Source organism: Lactuca saligna, chromosome 5, assembly GCF_052625555.1.
Source record: "Lactuca saligna cultivar CGN05327 chromosome 5, ASM5262555v1, whole genome shotgun sequence".
Taxonomy (NCBI): Eukaryota; Viridiplantae; Streptophyta; class Magnoliopsida; order Asterales; family Asteraceae; genus Lactuca; species Lactuca saligna.
The window spans coordinates 294,266,058-294,283,827 of NC_136421.1; positions in this window are offsets into that span (position 1 = coordinate 294,266,058).

Genomic DNA, 17,770 nt, shown 5'->3' on the forward strand with positions numbered 1-17,770 from the left:
CAAGTATAAATTTTAAAGTTTAATATTCATTATTTGAAGCTACTTGGTGAGTTGGTTTCCCCCAAATCTTCATGTAGAGACGAGATATAAGCGCATGATTTATGGAACCTACTCGATGAGTTGGAGGATCCAAACTTGACGAGTAGAGGTTGTGCATGTAAACCCTAATTTATAGGGTTTGCACCCTATTTAAAGGATCATTATCCACCCTCTGCCTCTCTTAATCCCCCCCCCCTTTAGCCTCACAAAACCCTATTCGTGCCTTATCTCTCATTCTTGTGTGTGTAAAGGCCCGAAAGGTGGTTGTTGTGCTCTGGAGGAGGGAAGCTAGAAGGTTCCAGAGTTTGGAGCATTTAGGAGCTTGTGGATCCAGCAGTTACCTTGTCTTGGCTTCCACTTGAAGGTAAAAAGTCATTTCCTTGTCCATTCTCATAATATATCTATTCATCCGACAATTTTAGGCCATTTCTAGCTTAATCTTGAGGCATTTCCAATATTGAGCACATTTTGGAGTGGGGAGTTCAAATCTAGACTCCTCTAAGCCCTCTTAGCCATAAAGATATAGAATTTTCAAGCTTTGGCCTTCTCCTTACGCTAAAACCTCTTCCTTATCTTGGTTTTGGCATTATAAGCTTTGCATGTACATAAAGTTTACAACTTTACGTGGAAACTATACTCTAGGAAGCTAGATCTACAGTTTGGAGCCTTGTTTTAGCTTAGAAACGTCTAAATGAGAAAAGGACTAAAGGAACTCGACGATTTGCATGGTCAACTTGACGAGTTGGATGAGTGTTTCCCACTTTCTGGAATCTGCATGAACTCGACTAGTTAGCAAGGTGACTCGACGAGTTGGTTAGGGTTTTCATGATATTTTGTACATTTCCCGGACTCGACGAGTTATCTGGAAACTTGGCGAGTCAACTAGGATTTTCACGATTCTTTGAGTTCTGGAGGAACTCGACGAGTCAGTAAGCTGCACTCGACGAGTTGGGTCAACATGGACTGTTGACCTTGACCGTTGACTTTGACCAGTTTGACTTCTGAGGGTATTTTGGTAATTTAGGTATTTATGGAAGTGGGTCATTGGCGGTTGTAGGTGTATGAGTTTGGAGCCGTGCTTCGAGAGTTGATCTTTCAGTTCAATACAGTTCAACATTGTGAGGTGAGTTTTCAACACTATACTTAAGGGTTGAAAGCACCAAGGCCGACCCTTTGTATTGTTGTCTTGCTTTATTGTTAGTATGATCCATTAGATCAGTAGCCTGGTAGATACGATGGTTCTATGTGGTTATGATCAGTTAGATCGGTATCCTGGTAGATAGGATGTTTCTATTCTTAGTGATCTGTAGATCAGTTTGTTTGTCTGTAGACTGTTATATGATTATCTGATATATGTACACATGTTTGATTGGTGGTTGAGTCTTATCTACTTTGTGCGAGAGCCAACTGACTAGGGCATTCAAACCCGATGGTTGTGGGCCGAGGGTATACCATCCTGAGGATGATTGGACCCATAGTATGTTGGCATTCCAACCTAATAGTTGAGGGCCTGGGGCATTCCAACCCAATGGTTGATTGGGTCCATAAATATTGCTATTATATGTGTGTTACATGTTGTGCGGGTATTTTGGGGGAACTCACTAAGCTTTCGGCTCACAGTTTGGATTTTGTTTCAGGTACATCTCATGATTGTGGGAAGGCGAAGGCATGACCATATACTTCCTCATTTTATGATTGTGATTTCTGAGAAAACTCTGATATTGATTTATTTTGAAAACAATTTGTGAGCATTACTAGTTTTGGATGATTTTTCAAACAATTTACGAACTTCGGTTGATTTTGAGAAGTTTAAAACTTTTGTGAATTTTATGGATGTTACAAAAAGGGGCCTCAAGGATCGATTAAGTTTACAACTTTATGGAATCCATCCACCAAACCACCTTAGACATGATGAAAAGTGCATAAAAGCCTAGATCTAGAAGGATATAATACCAAGGTAGAAGCTTGAGGGCTTCTAAAGTACAAAATGTATTCAAGAAGGTGATGAGGAGGTTTTCTTGCTGGATCTATGCATCAAGAACAACCTTTTCTTCTTCTTCAATACCACCGAAAAGCTTCAAGATGTCAATATTGGAGGCTACGGTAGCTTTAGGTCGAAAGGTAGGTGTTAGAGGCTGAGGGTGAGCAAACATTATGAAACACTCATTGTCAAGTATTTTATTTTCAGCCCTTGAAGTTATTATAATTTTTCATTATGGTCACTTAATAGCCTTGTACGTTGGGCATAAGCCATCGAGGAAGTCAAGGTGGAGGAGAGAGTATGTTGGGCATACATGTGAGTACGATGGGAGTACTCGTGCAGATTCCAAACCCTAAAATTTAGGATGTTTATATATATATATATATATATATATATATATATATATATATATATATATATATATATATATATATATGGTCATGATCTTTTGCGAACCCATATTTTCTCGCGAACCACTCATAAAATACAAACTTTTTTGTGTGATAATTTTTTTCCAAAAAAAAAAATACATAAAACATCAAATCGATTCTATTGAAGCAAGTTCGCAAAAAAATCACGAGAAAAATGTGGATATCCAACATATGTTCACAAACGTCAAAAATTTACAAAGTTCGTAAAAAATGCACATATGCACGTGTTGTATATGCACATATTTTACGAGATTTTTTTTTGCGAATATGCTTCAATAAGATCAATTTGGTGCTTTATGCCATTTTTTTGAAAAATAATATCATACAAAAAAGTTTGCATTTTAATAGTGGTTCGTGGGAAAAAATATGTGTTCGAAAATGATCATGACTATATATATATATATATATATATATATATATATATATATATATAGAGAGAGAGAGAGAGAGAGATAGATAGATAGAGATAGAGAGAGTGAGTGAGAGAGAGAGAGAGAAAGAGAGAGAGAGAGAAGGATCGTACGGTAGTGGTGGCGGAGATGGTGGATTTGTTGTCGTGTTGTTGTTATGCATGATATATCTACGAGGCGACATCTTTCTGTTATAGACTTTAAAGATTAAAGGCTAGTAAGGTATTGGTGGTGGTTATAAATCGAATCTCATAAGAACTAGGTTATCATAGTTTTGTGTGTTTCATGCTTCGAAAGTGTTTTGTAAAAAATTCATAACAGAAGTTTATGTAATACTACTTATTACTCCAAAAAGTTACATGCCAGTTCTAATATCATAATTAAACGTTTAGAAATCTTTCATACATAAAATTTCTAGATCCGATCAGTAACAGACCATAGATCCAATCACATAACGCATATCACAAACAATTTAGCACATAAAAGCATGTTAGGTATTTTCCTAAATAAGCTAGTGCCCGTGTCTTAAAATATGGTAGACACTCATCTCACAATCATCGCTTAGCATTCTAAGTTTAAGTCTAGAAATCCTACAAATTTCTAGTTCGCTTAAACTAATGCTCTGATACCAACTGTGACATCCCCAATTTCTCGGCCATAAAAGACCGATTTGTTTATGCTTTGTTTTTATAAATAAGAGTAATCGTTTAAAGAAAACGGTTGCAGAATTTGTTCCCAAAACAAGATATGATAATAACTTATCAAAACATTTCTCAAAGAGAATGTATTTTATTTAATAATAAAACCTTGGGATGTCATGTTCCGATACAGACCAAAAGCATAAACAATATAAAATAGACCTTACAACAGTTATTTATAACTACTGATCTATAATCCAAATTCTCTTGTCAAGTCCATCAACTTATACCCTTGTGCCATTACCTGTAATGTAAAGAAAACTGAGTGGGCCAGGCTTAGGAGCCTGGTGAGCATATAGGGTTTTCAACCCACAATAATACATTTATTATATTCAATTATCAAACAATCAACCCAAATACCCATCCCCATTATCCTCTTTATTTCTTAAGGTTTTACCCTAAGAATCAACTATCCTTTATCCATTCGTTCCTAAGGATTTACCTAAGGAATCGGCACGAAGTCCATTGCTACCAAAGTTTATCTATCATGTACTAAATCCATAGCTATCAGGCGCTAACTCCGTAGTCACCAAGGTTCACTCAACAAGCTCTAACTCCATAGTCGCCTAGGTTTACTGTACATGTCCTAACTCCATAGTCGCCAAGATTTATACAATAGGCACTAACTCCATAGTCACCAAGGTTTATACAATAGGCGTTAATGCCATAGTCACCAAGGTTTACTCAACATGCGCTAACTCCATTGTCGCCAAGGTTTATGCAATAGGCGCTAACTCCATAGTCACCAAGGTTTATATAATAGGCACTAACTTCATAGTCACCAAGGTTTATACAATAGGCGCTAACTCCATAGTCACCAAGGTTTATACAATAGGCGCTACGTCTCATAGTTGACACTATTTCATCTACCCATGTTCTACCCAATATATTTTGTAGATATAAAATACATATATAGTTTTAATCATTTAACACCCATATAAAAACATAAATTCCAAGCCCATCTCAAATAGACAAATAATACATAACACATAGCACGTATTTCATAGCTAATACTTCATATTTATGTGTTAGAAGAAAGTAACCACACACTCACACGTATAAACAACAATATATATAGACATAGCACGTATTTTATAAGATACTTCATATTTATGTGTAAGATGAAAGTGACTATACATTTCTTTGATCATAAGATGATCGGACAACACTACGGCTTGTAAAAGTAGTATTCTTCAGTAGATCTGGAAGATCTTCACAAAAACTAGGCTCCTCGCGGACAGAGCTTCGGCTCGGGAATTTCACTTCTCGGGATCTTCGGGCTTTGGGACTCGCTTCGGGTCTTGGGATGATACCGGGGTTCGGGGGTATTTCTTTGCACGTAAATCGATGCAATACAGGTGAGAGATGAGAGAATGAGAAACCAAACTCGGTTGACCCTTCAAATCTATTTATAGGGAAAATTGTGCCCTTGCCACGTCGTGGTACCTTTTTCCACGTCGTGGGCTTGGTCGTCACTGCGTGCGTCATCGTCCACTTGCTCTGTCAGGCTCCAGAATGCGTCAGAAGTGATGCCACATTGTGGCCACTGTTGCCACGTCGTGATCTCTGACACAACTTTGGGGTTTGCGCCCCGAACTTCAGAAATTTATAACTTTCGCATACGAGCTCTGTTTACGACGTTCTTTATACCGACGCGTAGGTGAGATTATGATCTACAACTTTCGTTTAGACTCCGTTGGCAAATTTGGATTTTTTTAATATATTATAAATATATTACTTATATATTATTTTTAGTAGGCCGGGACAGGAAAACTCCGTTATAAATTCATAACTTCTTTATCCGACGTCCGTTTTCGCCTACCTTTTTATCGTTTCACTACTATTAACGAGATCTTCGTTTCTTGTTTAGATTGTTTTGGCTAAAAACCGCTCGATCTCAAATCGAGTATTCGGGCTGCATACTACTAAGTCGAAACTTCAGAAAATCATAACTTCCTTATACGAAGTCAGATTTGGGCGTTCTTTTTATGCACGCTCTTGGTTTAACGAACTCTTCAACTTTCGTTTAGATTACTAAGGCTAGATATCGTTCTATCTTAAATTCGTATTTTACATCATTCGACGTCGTGCCAGTTATGTCGCGAAACTTCGATAGGTCATAACTTCTTCGTTATAACTCGGATTTCGGCGTTCTTTATATGTACAGAATCCTTGTAACATATACTATAACTTAGTTAAGATTAATCCTTCTAAATAATCTTCCATCAAAAAGTCATTTTTGATGCTTATCGTCTCTAAATTGACTAGCCCGGATCTACGGGCATTACATTATATTAGTTTCTTGGTTATTAGTGTGACGCATACGGTTATCAGCCACCTCGCATGTCTTGCGAGCGCTTCTGTATGTCCAATTCCCTCTCGAAATCCTCCTCTTGTACTCCTTCTGGTTCTTCCTCGACTCCTCTGTTGGTTGTTTGCAATGTCTAGGTGTGTCGTTCGTGCGAGAATAGGGGTGTCTAAAGAATCTATGAGATAAATAAAACATTTTTATTTTTATGGGGCGATCCTTACCACATCCTGCTGTAATCACACAATGTATACAAGTTGCATATAACCAAGATCGAATAGACCTTCGAATAAGTGATCCTACTCTAAGACCACAACCAAACAATGAACAAGAAGTAGAGTGAAGATCACAAATTCTAAGTCTATAACATCTTAATCATATATAACCCTGGGAGCATACACTTCACAATTATAGACCTACCAGTAAGGGTCTTTTAGTTTTCACATAGGTTATTCATAGTACCTAAAATACTCCTATAGTATTTTAATTGTATGTTTGTAAGTTTTTAGCATTGTGGTTATCTTATAGTACCTTAAAATACTCCTATAGTATTTTGATTATATGTTTGATTCTAGAGCTTCTTGATATACGAAGTTGATAAGTTTTTAAAATTGTTATTATTGTATAGTATCATAAAATACTCTTATAGTATTTTAAACTTTATGTTCGGTTCTAATGTTCCTTTGCATGTAGAGTTAGTAAGTTTTAGTCTTGTTGCAACACCGTTATCACTCACAAACACATGTTGGTCGTATCTCAAATAAATGTAGTTGATCAGACTATACTTACCCCATATATGATTACATAACTGTCTAGGTTTGACTTTAGTGTCTAACATTTAAATACTTTTGTTTTGTTATTCTTGTAATACTTGTTCTAGTGTGTGTGTATATATATATATATATATATATATATATATATATATACTTTTATAAAAATATTGTTATATTTTAAAAGTATATCTCATTTCCAGAGTGTTTTTATCCCACTATATTTTTAGTTGTTTATCTTTTATGGGTTGATATACTTAGTTCACTATAAAAATGCTCTGATACCAATCTATCACACCCCCAAACCGAAACAACGTAAACGTTCGGGAGCGGAGGACGTCATGTACAGTATCACAACAATTGTATAATAATAATCAAAGCAACAACAACCATTTTATTAATAATATAGAGTTTACATTGTATTCGATTCACATATGATTGACTCCAAAAGTAAATAAAAAAACAAAGACTTGAAGCTATAAGGCTCCGTCACTCGAAACCTGTGCGTGTACCTGTCTACTAGTTTCCTGAGAATACAAATGATTTTGAAAGTGAATCAACATTTAAGTTGGTGAGTTCATAAGCATTTTGTTTTTGAAAATAAGTTCTTTGTTCCTTGAAAATGTTCGTGTGTTCCTCCAGAAAATCCTATATTTTCTTAATAAGTAATGATAAGTATCTGACCATACCAGTTCCTTCTACAATCACTTAATGAATACAAGTTATATATAATCTAGATCGAATGGACAGCTGAATGTGTGGATCTGCCCTAAGCCCACAACCAAACAAGGAACGGGAAGTAAGGTGGAAATCACACATTCCACTGCCTATCAGATCTTCATTTTATATAATCGTAACGTATTCACTAGGTAATCAAGACTTAACAATAATGATCCTTTTAGATGTGATGAGTGTGTTCCTTCAGAAAATCTTATAATTTCTTAGTAAAATGGAATATAGTCTTAGGCCTTAAGACCAATATATATATATATATATATATATATATATACACATATATATGTTTCTTAAGCTTAAATAATAAAATATGATGCTTTGAATTTCTATAAGTAATGTGACCCATATATGTTCCTGCTATGGTTCCTTAGTGTATACTAGTTATATATAAACAAATATCAACCGGACAGTTGATTGTGTGATTCTGTTCTAAGCCCAAAACCAAACAAGGAACATGAAGTAAGGCGAAAATTACACATGCCACTGCCTATCGGATATTATTTATATTTAATCCTGATGTATAAACTAAGAAATCATAGTATCAACAATAATGGTCCTAACCGAAGAGTAAGTAATCATATTTGTTTCTAGAAAGTAGAATCGTAAATTGTTTGCTTGTAAAATAATGATGGTTATGTTGGAAAATCCTATATTTTCCATAAAACCGAATTGTAGTCTTTATGTTCCAAGACCAAAAAGTACAAGTATAATTGTCATACTTAATTTAATGATACATAATTTTATTCATAAGTAAAACTATCTGAAGACGTGTTTGCACTGTAAACTAGATGCGATGTTAATACCCTCATATGATCACTTAGTACATACAAGTTATATAAAATCAAGATCCAACAGACAGTCAAATGGGTGATTCTGCCCTAAGCCCACAACCAAACAAGGATCAGGAAGTAAGGCGGAAATCACATATTCCACTGCCTATCAGATATTAGTTATATATAACCCTAATGTATATGCTAAATAATCACAGAGTTAATACCCCATAAGACTGTTTAAAAATATATCATTACGTAAATATTTAGTTAATGCTTATTGTGAGTGTTCATTATATCCATACGGATATGACTAATGGCCTGCAGGACCTTCTTCATGCGTCGGAAAGTTATGACATTTGTCATCCCAGTCATGCCGACCTAACTGTACCTAACAGTTAAGGTGCAGGATTGTCAGTCTCGTATAGATCTATACACAAACCCACGCTCTCCCTCTAGGAGACTCTGTTTATAATTCAGGATTTTAACGCGTACCATGTTTGGTGCAACGAAGGAATGGCTCACAGTCATGTATTAACTAGTTTACATAAAGTGTGTTGAAGTTTCTTTTTCTTGTTATCGTACATATTATCCTTTTATAGTATTAATATATAAAATAATTATATTTTTATATAATCATTCCTTTGACCCATGAGAGTAAAATAACATGAAAATTTCCTCAAACTATACCTATTATAGTTTAAAAATGTATGTTTTGATGAAATGGTAAAACCTTTGTATTTTTAACAAGTTTGTACGTAAGAGTTTATAACTTTGGTGATAACGATTTTAGCATTTTTGCGTAAAATATATATATAAAGTGAATGACAACATAATAAACGATTTATGTTTTTAAACACAAGTTTTCTTGTGTTTTACTTGTATTCTCCCCCCTAAAACATAGAAAAGCTTGGAAAAATGTGGGGGTATGATCTCACCTTATGTCCATTTTTTACTAGATATCGAGATGAAAGCGGTGACCTTCAATTTAGAGTACGTAACAATAGTAGTATCCTAACATTTTTAAACACACAATAGTGTGTGAATAAGATGGTCTAGTGGTTTGAAGTGTTGAATAACTACTAGATAAAAAGAAAAGAACTTACAATCCAATATGCAAGAGCTTTGAAGAACTTGGTCTGTGGGAAATGTTGAAGGGAAATGGGTTCGAATATTTGAGAGAGATATATGAGATGAAGGTTTATTGAATGTGATAAATGAAAATGATTAATATGTTGTATCTTAATTAGGAAGTAAATGATAAGAGGTAAGGTGATGGTTACGTTGGTTACTGGAATTATCACATTGGAAAGCTAAATTGACAAAATATCTAGATATTTGAAGGGGGTTTGCGGCCAAGTTTACACCAAAAGAATTTAAGAATTCTGTCCTATACTTATAGTGTTTTCGGCCTTAATGGGCTTAGCTTTAGAGATTTTGGTCATATGTGACCAAAAACCCATGATTCCTTGATTCAAAACCGAAAACTCATCTTGGTTTAGATTCCTTAAACCGAAAACACCATGTTTCTTGAATTCTTGGACCGAAAACTAAGATATGGGGGGGGGGGGGGGTATTTCATGGTTTTAAGTTTAATCTTTTGACTTATATTAATTTATACTAACCTAAATCAACTTAGGTTTAAATCTATGTTTAGTTACTAGCTTATAAACAAGCCTTCAAGGTTATAGATGATACAATGCAATAAGGATTGCAATATGGTTTCACTTGTACTTGGTTAGAGTTTAGCCCTATCTTGATCTAAAATTTTCCGGTTGTGACAACTTCTATGAAATGATTTCGCGGTATTCAGTCAATTGTATTGATTGTAGAATATCATTGAAATAGGAATTCATGTTATCAAAGGATTTGTTGTGATTATTTCTAGTATGGAATGAGTTAATCATCCTGTTTAGTATCTTATTGAGCAAAAATAGTGATATTGTTCATCTATTGATCAAGAATTTAGATTTTTAACAAGTTACATACAACCATTTTATGTAATTTTGCTAAATACAACACACTCCGTCTCTAAAGAGATTTTTACCCTCAAATTGAACTTTTAATTTAAGAAAACATTGACACTTGTTTTGATAAATATATTTAATTGTATTGGTTAAATTATTTAGATTTTTTATGATAAAAAGATAGCCAAACTAACTAAAACATAGGAAAAACGTGATGGATAAAGAGGTGTCTAAATTATTCCGATCAAGCACACAATTTATAGTTATATGATTTATAAAAAGTTGAGAAATTAAATATCTTTTTATTTTTTGTTCTTACAAATCATCCTATCTAATTACGGGGGTGTTTGGCAAAGCTTAAAAATGAAACTTTTTGACTTATTACCGGTTCCACACCGGTATAAACTAAAAAAAGTGTTTTGATAAAAATAGCTTATATCGGTATCATGTCGGTAATAAATCAAAAATCAATAAGTAAGAGGCCCCTACCTTATCAACTTATAAGTTATAAGTTATAAGCTGCAAAGTACTTACGATTTTTCATCAGCTTTGTCAAACACCCTCTAAATTAGGGGTGTAAGTGAGTCGAGCTACTCGTGAGCTACTCGGGATCGACTCGTTAAAAGCTCAACTCGAGATCGAATTAAACGAGCCCGAGCCGAGCTCGAGCCTAAATATGAGGCTCGTTTATTAAATGAGCTCGAGCCGAGCTTCAATTAATGGGCTCGCGAGCCTAAACGAGCTTAAACGAGCCTCTCTCTCTCTCTCTCTATATATATATATACACACACACACACACATACATACATACATACACACACACACACACACACACATATATATATATATATACACACACACACACACACATAGAGGCTCGTTTAGGCTCGATTAGGCTCGCAAGCCCACTAAATTATTCATGAGCCGAGCTCGAGCTTCCTCAAATTAAACGAGACGAGCTCGGCTCGACTCGTTTACACCCCTACTCTAAATAGTGACATGTGTGAACATTTAATATTCATTTAATGAAATTTATTTAATAATATTTTAGTATGCTAGTGTCATATGTCATCATTTAAATGTATATGATGATTTGTAGGAACAAAAAATAAAAAAATATTTAATTTCTATTAAAAGTTGGGTCTCATATATTTTTTTTATGGAACACGATTTTACAACATACATATCTTTACAACATACAAAGCATTATTTATTTATTTATTTATTTATTTATTTATGGAACATGATTTTACAACATACATAGCTGATAACCCATCAATTTGCAAGTGGTCCAACATTAGAACCACTTGTCCATTTGGTTGATCGGCAGACTCACAATTATGGGTGCAAATTGCAATACATAGTTACATACGTAAAAGTTATGACCACACCTGTCAATATTCCATGACTCCATAACCCTTAATCCTAAAATCTTAAAAAGTCTTCGGTCTTCCTTACGATAGAGATCAAAAGATAACAAAAACGTGTGGGTGCCCCGACATCCTTTTTCCTATAATTAATAACGCACTGTTTAGAAAAATCCTCCTAACAATCACCAATTTTGCATGTCCTGATGTGAAACTGGAAGGACAATGTGAAATCCTTAAAATCATATTGTTTTGATATTCGATAGTGGGCTTTTGTGATATGGGTACTACGAAATGAGTTTCTGGTTCAGTATTTTGTCAGAAGATTTAGAAAAAAATCCTCCTTAATAAATGAATGTTTTTTTTGCCACTTGTCAATCTCTCATGAGTTTTGACACTTGTCATTTTATGGTAATTTTGAAATAAATATTATCCACCAATTAATTAAAGTCATATACTTATATATGTAAAGTATTATTAAATTGTAATAAATACGTTTTTTTCTTTCTTATTTTAAAGTTGTATATTAAAAAATATTTCATTTTTATATTTTAAGTTTAATCATTTTTTCAATCAACCCGTATAATATACGGATCTCACACCTAGTTATCATTTTTATATTTTAAGTTTAATCATTTTAAAGTTGTATATTAAAAAATGTCGTGATTGGATGGTTATCGTTTCTCCTTCCAGGCCCTTAGCTAGGACCCGAGTATGCGTCTTGGTTTCCCATCTTTCTATTTAGGGTAAATGACACAAAAAACACTCTTTTTACACAGAAATTCGATTTTGACACCGTGTTTTTTTTTTTGTGTCAATTTTGACACTGTGTTTTTCAATTTGTTATAATTCTGAACATTTGACCGGTTAACCAGGTTACATGCTGACGTGGCATGATGACGTGTCAGTTTTGATGACGTAGCATGCTGACATGATATGCTGATGTGTCAAAATTGAATTTTTTTCCATAAAAAACACTAAGTTTTCACTTTTTCTTTCGATTTTGACACTAAGTTTAACTTTTTATTTCAATTTTAACACTATGTTTTTTTTTTTGTTCCAATCGAACATCTGTTATCAAATTTTGTTCAATTTTATCTATTTTCTATTTGAAACCGTATAAATATTTTTTTTATTACATTTAAAACCGTATAAACATATATTTTTTCGTTTAAAAACCACATTTTTATTTAAATACAACGTGTTTTTTTTTCTTATATTCAAAGCATTAGTTATATCATGAGAATCACACTAACCATAAGCTTCTAATAAGATGTAAAAATTTGATAAGTTTTGATCGACTACATGCCTTCAAACCTCCAAACACATTTTAAAGTTGCATATTTAATATAAAATATAATTTTTATATAACTAATACATATTTATATATAAAAATATGGTTTGAGTGTAAAAAAAATGTATTTATACAAAACTATAGTTTTTAAATGAAAAAAAAACATATTTATACGGTTTAAATGTATTAAAAAAATATTTATACGGTTTCAAATAGAAAATTATCAACATTGAACAAAATTGGAAAAATGATGTTCGATTTGGAACAAAAAAACATAGTATCAAATTTGAAAGAAAAAATTAAACTTAGTGTCAAAATCGAAAAAAAAATAAAAACTTAGTGTTTTTTGTGAGAAAAAAATTCAATTTTGACACGTCAGCATATAATGTCAGCATGCCACGTCATCAAAACTAACACGTCATCATGCCACGTCAGCATGTAACCTGGTTAGCCGGTCAAGTGGTCAGAATTGTAACAAATTGAAAAACACAGTGTCAAAATTGACACAAAAAAAACACGGTATCAAAATCGAATTTCTGTATAAAAAGAGTGTTTTTTGTGTCATTTACCCTTGTATTTATGATATCTAATCGGGATAATGACTTGATGTAACGCCCGCAGATCCGGGCTAGTCAATTTAGAGGCAATAGGGGTCAAAAATGACTTTTCGACAAAAGATTATTTAGAATAAATAGTCTTAACCAAGTTTTAGAATATGTCACAAGGTTTCCGTACATATAAAGAACGCCGAAATCCGAGTTATAACGAAGAAGTTATGGCCCGCCGAGGTTTTATGGCAAAACTGACACGGCACCGGAAGACGTAAATAGTGAATTTACGATAGAAGACTTTTTAGCCTTAGCAATCTAAACAAAAGTCGTAGAATATGTTAAACTAAGAGCGTCGATAAAAAGAACGCCCAAATCTGACTTCGTATGAGGAAGTTATGATTTTTCTAAGATTCAGCTTAGCAGTGTACAGCCCGAAACTCGAATTTTAGTTCGAGCGGTTTTTGGCTTACGTGAAATAAATGAGAGTTGAAGATCTCATTAATAGGAACTCAACGGTAAAAAGACAGACGAAAACGGAGTCCGTATGAAGGAGTTACGAATTCTTCGCGGTCATTTAACAGTCTAAACGCCTCGTACTGTTAAATTTAAGATCGGTCGAGAATTAGCCGATGGATTCAAAATGAAAGTTGTAGATATTATTTTTACCTACGCGTGGATATAAAGAACGTCAAAACGGAGGTCGTATGTGAAAGTTACGGATTTTAGAAGTCAGAAGTGTGTTGTGCGAAAATGGGTGATGTGGCACAATCTTGACCATTGCTTTCTCCCCAAGTCTTGCCACTAGATGATGACATGTGGCACCAAGTTCAGCCATTTTCACCCTATAAATACCACCTCTCCCACCCTCATTTTCTTCACACCTTTCCCATTCTTTCTTCTCTTTACTCTCTCTCTAGAACCTGTCTCTAGCCCCGAAATCCCCCGAAAAGCCTAGGGAACCTCCCTAGCACGAGGCGGAAGCCCCGGAGTGCTCGACGGCTCCGAGAAGAAGAGCTTTTCGGCTCGGAAACGCTGCTCCAAGCAAAGCCTGGTTTTCTATAAAACCCGTTGTAAGTGAGCTACGTCTACGCTATTTTTAATATAGTTTTTATTTAATTATATTAACGTTATTAAGAACATATAATAAATACTTTGGCTATTATTATGGGTTATATAAGTATTTTTAACGCTTATATAATAGTAATAATAGCTAGACTATTAATTAGTCTCGGCGCATAATAGACTAAAATCTATTGGTGATAATACTAGGTTTCGTCGAAGGAAATTATTTTAAAGTAAACGAAGCGCTGTCCGAGTACCGAGTCACCACCTTCTCAGGTGAGTGCATAGTCCCTTTCATGAACATGATTTTAATACAAGTATTGATTGAAGTATTAATTATATGTTTATGTGCGAGTTAATTGATGTTGCTTGAAATTCGTGTTAAAGAACATACCTGATTATATTTGATAATTTAGGATAAAGAGTAGACCTAAATTAAATATGAGGAATATTGGGTAGTATATTCTTATGAGTACAAGTGAGTTAAACTTAGAGAATAGAAGTTAGTATATGTCACTTATCCGGGAGTATGGATTAGACATAGTCATTGTCCCTAGTCCGAGAATATGGATTAGGCATAATCATTCGTCGTTAATCTGAGAGTATGGATTAGCTATTGTCCCTAGTCCGAGAGTATGGATTAGGCATAATCATTCATCTTTAATCCGAGAGTATGGATTAGTCATTCGTCCCTAGTCCGAGAGTATGGATTTGGTGAATTCGTTCATTTCTGATCCGTGAGTATGGAGTAGGTAAAACGACTAATCTTTGGTCCGAGAGTATGGATAGCCTCGTTGCGAGGATCGACGGGGTGGGATAAGAGTTGTTTATATATATGTATGGTGAAATTTTATATTTTGTGAATTTTAAACTATATATATGGTATAACATTGTGGGATTGAAATCCCTATGTGCTCACCAGGTTTCCCAACCTGACCCACTCAGTTTATTTATATCACAGGTGTTGATATGAAGTGACATTATACTGAGAGATTTAAAGAGATGTAGACCACTAGTGTGAATAATTGTAAGTTCTGTTTATGCTTATGTTCCTGTATTAGCGATGACATCCCAAACGTTTTAAAATGAAATAAATACGATTCTTCGAAAATGTTTTAATAACATATTTACCATGTTTTTCTGGGAACAAATTCCGCAACCTTTTTATAAAATGAAGTACTCTGATTTTTATAAAGCATAAACAAAATCAGTCTTTTCTGGCCGTGATTTTGGGGATGTCACACTTGAAAGGGTAACGAACTTTCGATTTTTGTCACATTTAGTCACTAAACTTTTTTTCGTTATCAATTCGTCATTGAACTATTGAAACTGTTCACATTTTACCTTTATGACCGGCTGTTGTCGGTCATAAGAGTAAAATGTGAACAGTTACAATAGTTTAATGGTAAACAGATAATGAAAAAAAGTTTAGTGACTAAATATGAACAAAATCGAAAGTTCGTTTCCCTCTAAAAAGTTCAATGACTAAATATGAATAAACTTCCTCTTGTATTATGTTTTAGCAAATTATTTATTTTTGTTAAATTGTAGCAATATTTGTTGATGAAGAAAACTATAAAAAAAAAAAAAAAAAAAAAAAAAAAAAAAAAAAAAAAAAACTGAAAATATATTAAAAAAAACAAAAAACCAAAACCGAAATAAAAAACCAATGGTTTGACATTTTCCAAAATAAAAAATCAAAATTTCCAATCTGATTTTGGTTTTACAAAAAAATGACCATTCTCACTGATGTGAATTATGACCATTGGTTTGGCATGCGAAATTTGCGACATCCCATGAATATGTAGTTACAACATCGCCTGAACTCGTAATTCATAGTAAAGGGGTTCGAGTATCATCGCATGAATATGTAGTTACAACATCGCCTGAACTCGTAATTCATCACCTACAAGTTATGGGCCTGCTGGTGTTTCCACTGGGTTGTCTAGAATAGTCCGTGGTCGCCATCTATACTCTGGTAGATGACTACATCACAACATTGCTGGTTAAGGTTATGGTATCTCCTTTCATCCTACATCACATATTCATCATCATCTATTTACCTAATTATCATGACCTTTCTATCATCACCTATCTCTCATCATTTTATTTCATCACACACCAACTATTTCATCTGCAACATATTTGTAGATATAAAATAAATATACCGTTTAAATCTTTTAAAACATGTATAAAATCGTTCATCCAGCATAGACAGCAAGTATTCAAATAATATGCACACATAGCACGTAATTTATATAAAATACTTCATATCTATGTGTAAGATGAAAGTAACTATATATACCATAAAAATCCCATAAATGCTTCCTAACTTCGAACCCCAAGGTTTACTCTACTAAAGCTTCATATTCTCGACTCTCTGGACCTAGAAGGGTCCAGATCTATCACACCAAAAAGCTCAAGATAGCTCTTCCTCTCACTCTACACACTCAAGCTCGCTAGGGTTCTCACTTATGGGAAAGGTAGTCGCAATTGAAGGCCATAAGTGCCTTTAAATATGGCTCGGGCCCAAAGATTTAGGGTTTCTGCCAATAGCGCGACTCATCGAGTCGCCTCACCGACTCGTCGAGTCCATTCATTAATCCGAGTCATCAGTCGCGACCTTACTCGACGAGTTGAGGCGTCAACTCGTCGAGTTTCTCTTCTTAACTCAAAAAAAAACTTAAATTATGATACCTGGAAATCCGGATGTCACATTTTGTTTTTTTATTTCATAAATTTCTTCATCAACAAATGTTGCTACAATTAAATAAAAATAAATAATTTTGCTAAAACATAATACAATATGAAGTTTGTTCAGATTTAGTCATTGAACTTTTTAGAAGGAAACGAACTTTCGGTTTTGTTCACATTTAGTCACTAAAGTTTTTTCGTTATCTATTTGCCACTAAACTATTGAAACTATTCACATTTTACCCTTATGATCGGTAACAGCCGATCATAAGGGTAAAATGTGAACAGTTTCAATAGTTCAATGGGAAATAGATAATGAAAAAAGTTTAGTGACTAAATGTGACAAAAGTTGAAAGTTCGTTACTCTTTCAAGTCATTATGCCTATTTAATCGCCCATGGACTTATGTTTATTATATTTCTAACAATTTCTAATTTTTTTTAGAGGTTAGGATGTTTTAGAAATTATAAAACTACCCTTACAAAAAAGAAAAAACAAACATATAAAGTTTTATTCTCTAAACAAATAGGTTTGGAGGTTTTCCTAAAACACCATGAAGGAGAGATGATGTGGCAAGGCCTCAACGGTGTTAAGGACTAAGGAACACTGGCTCCTTAATCGTAAGGCAAACAACGTTATGATCATAAACGCTCTCAATGGAAAAAATCAATTAATAGGAACATTTGACTGTTAT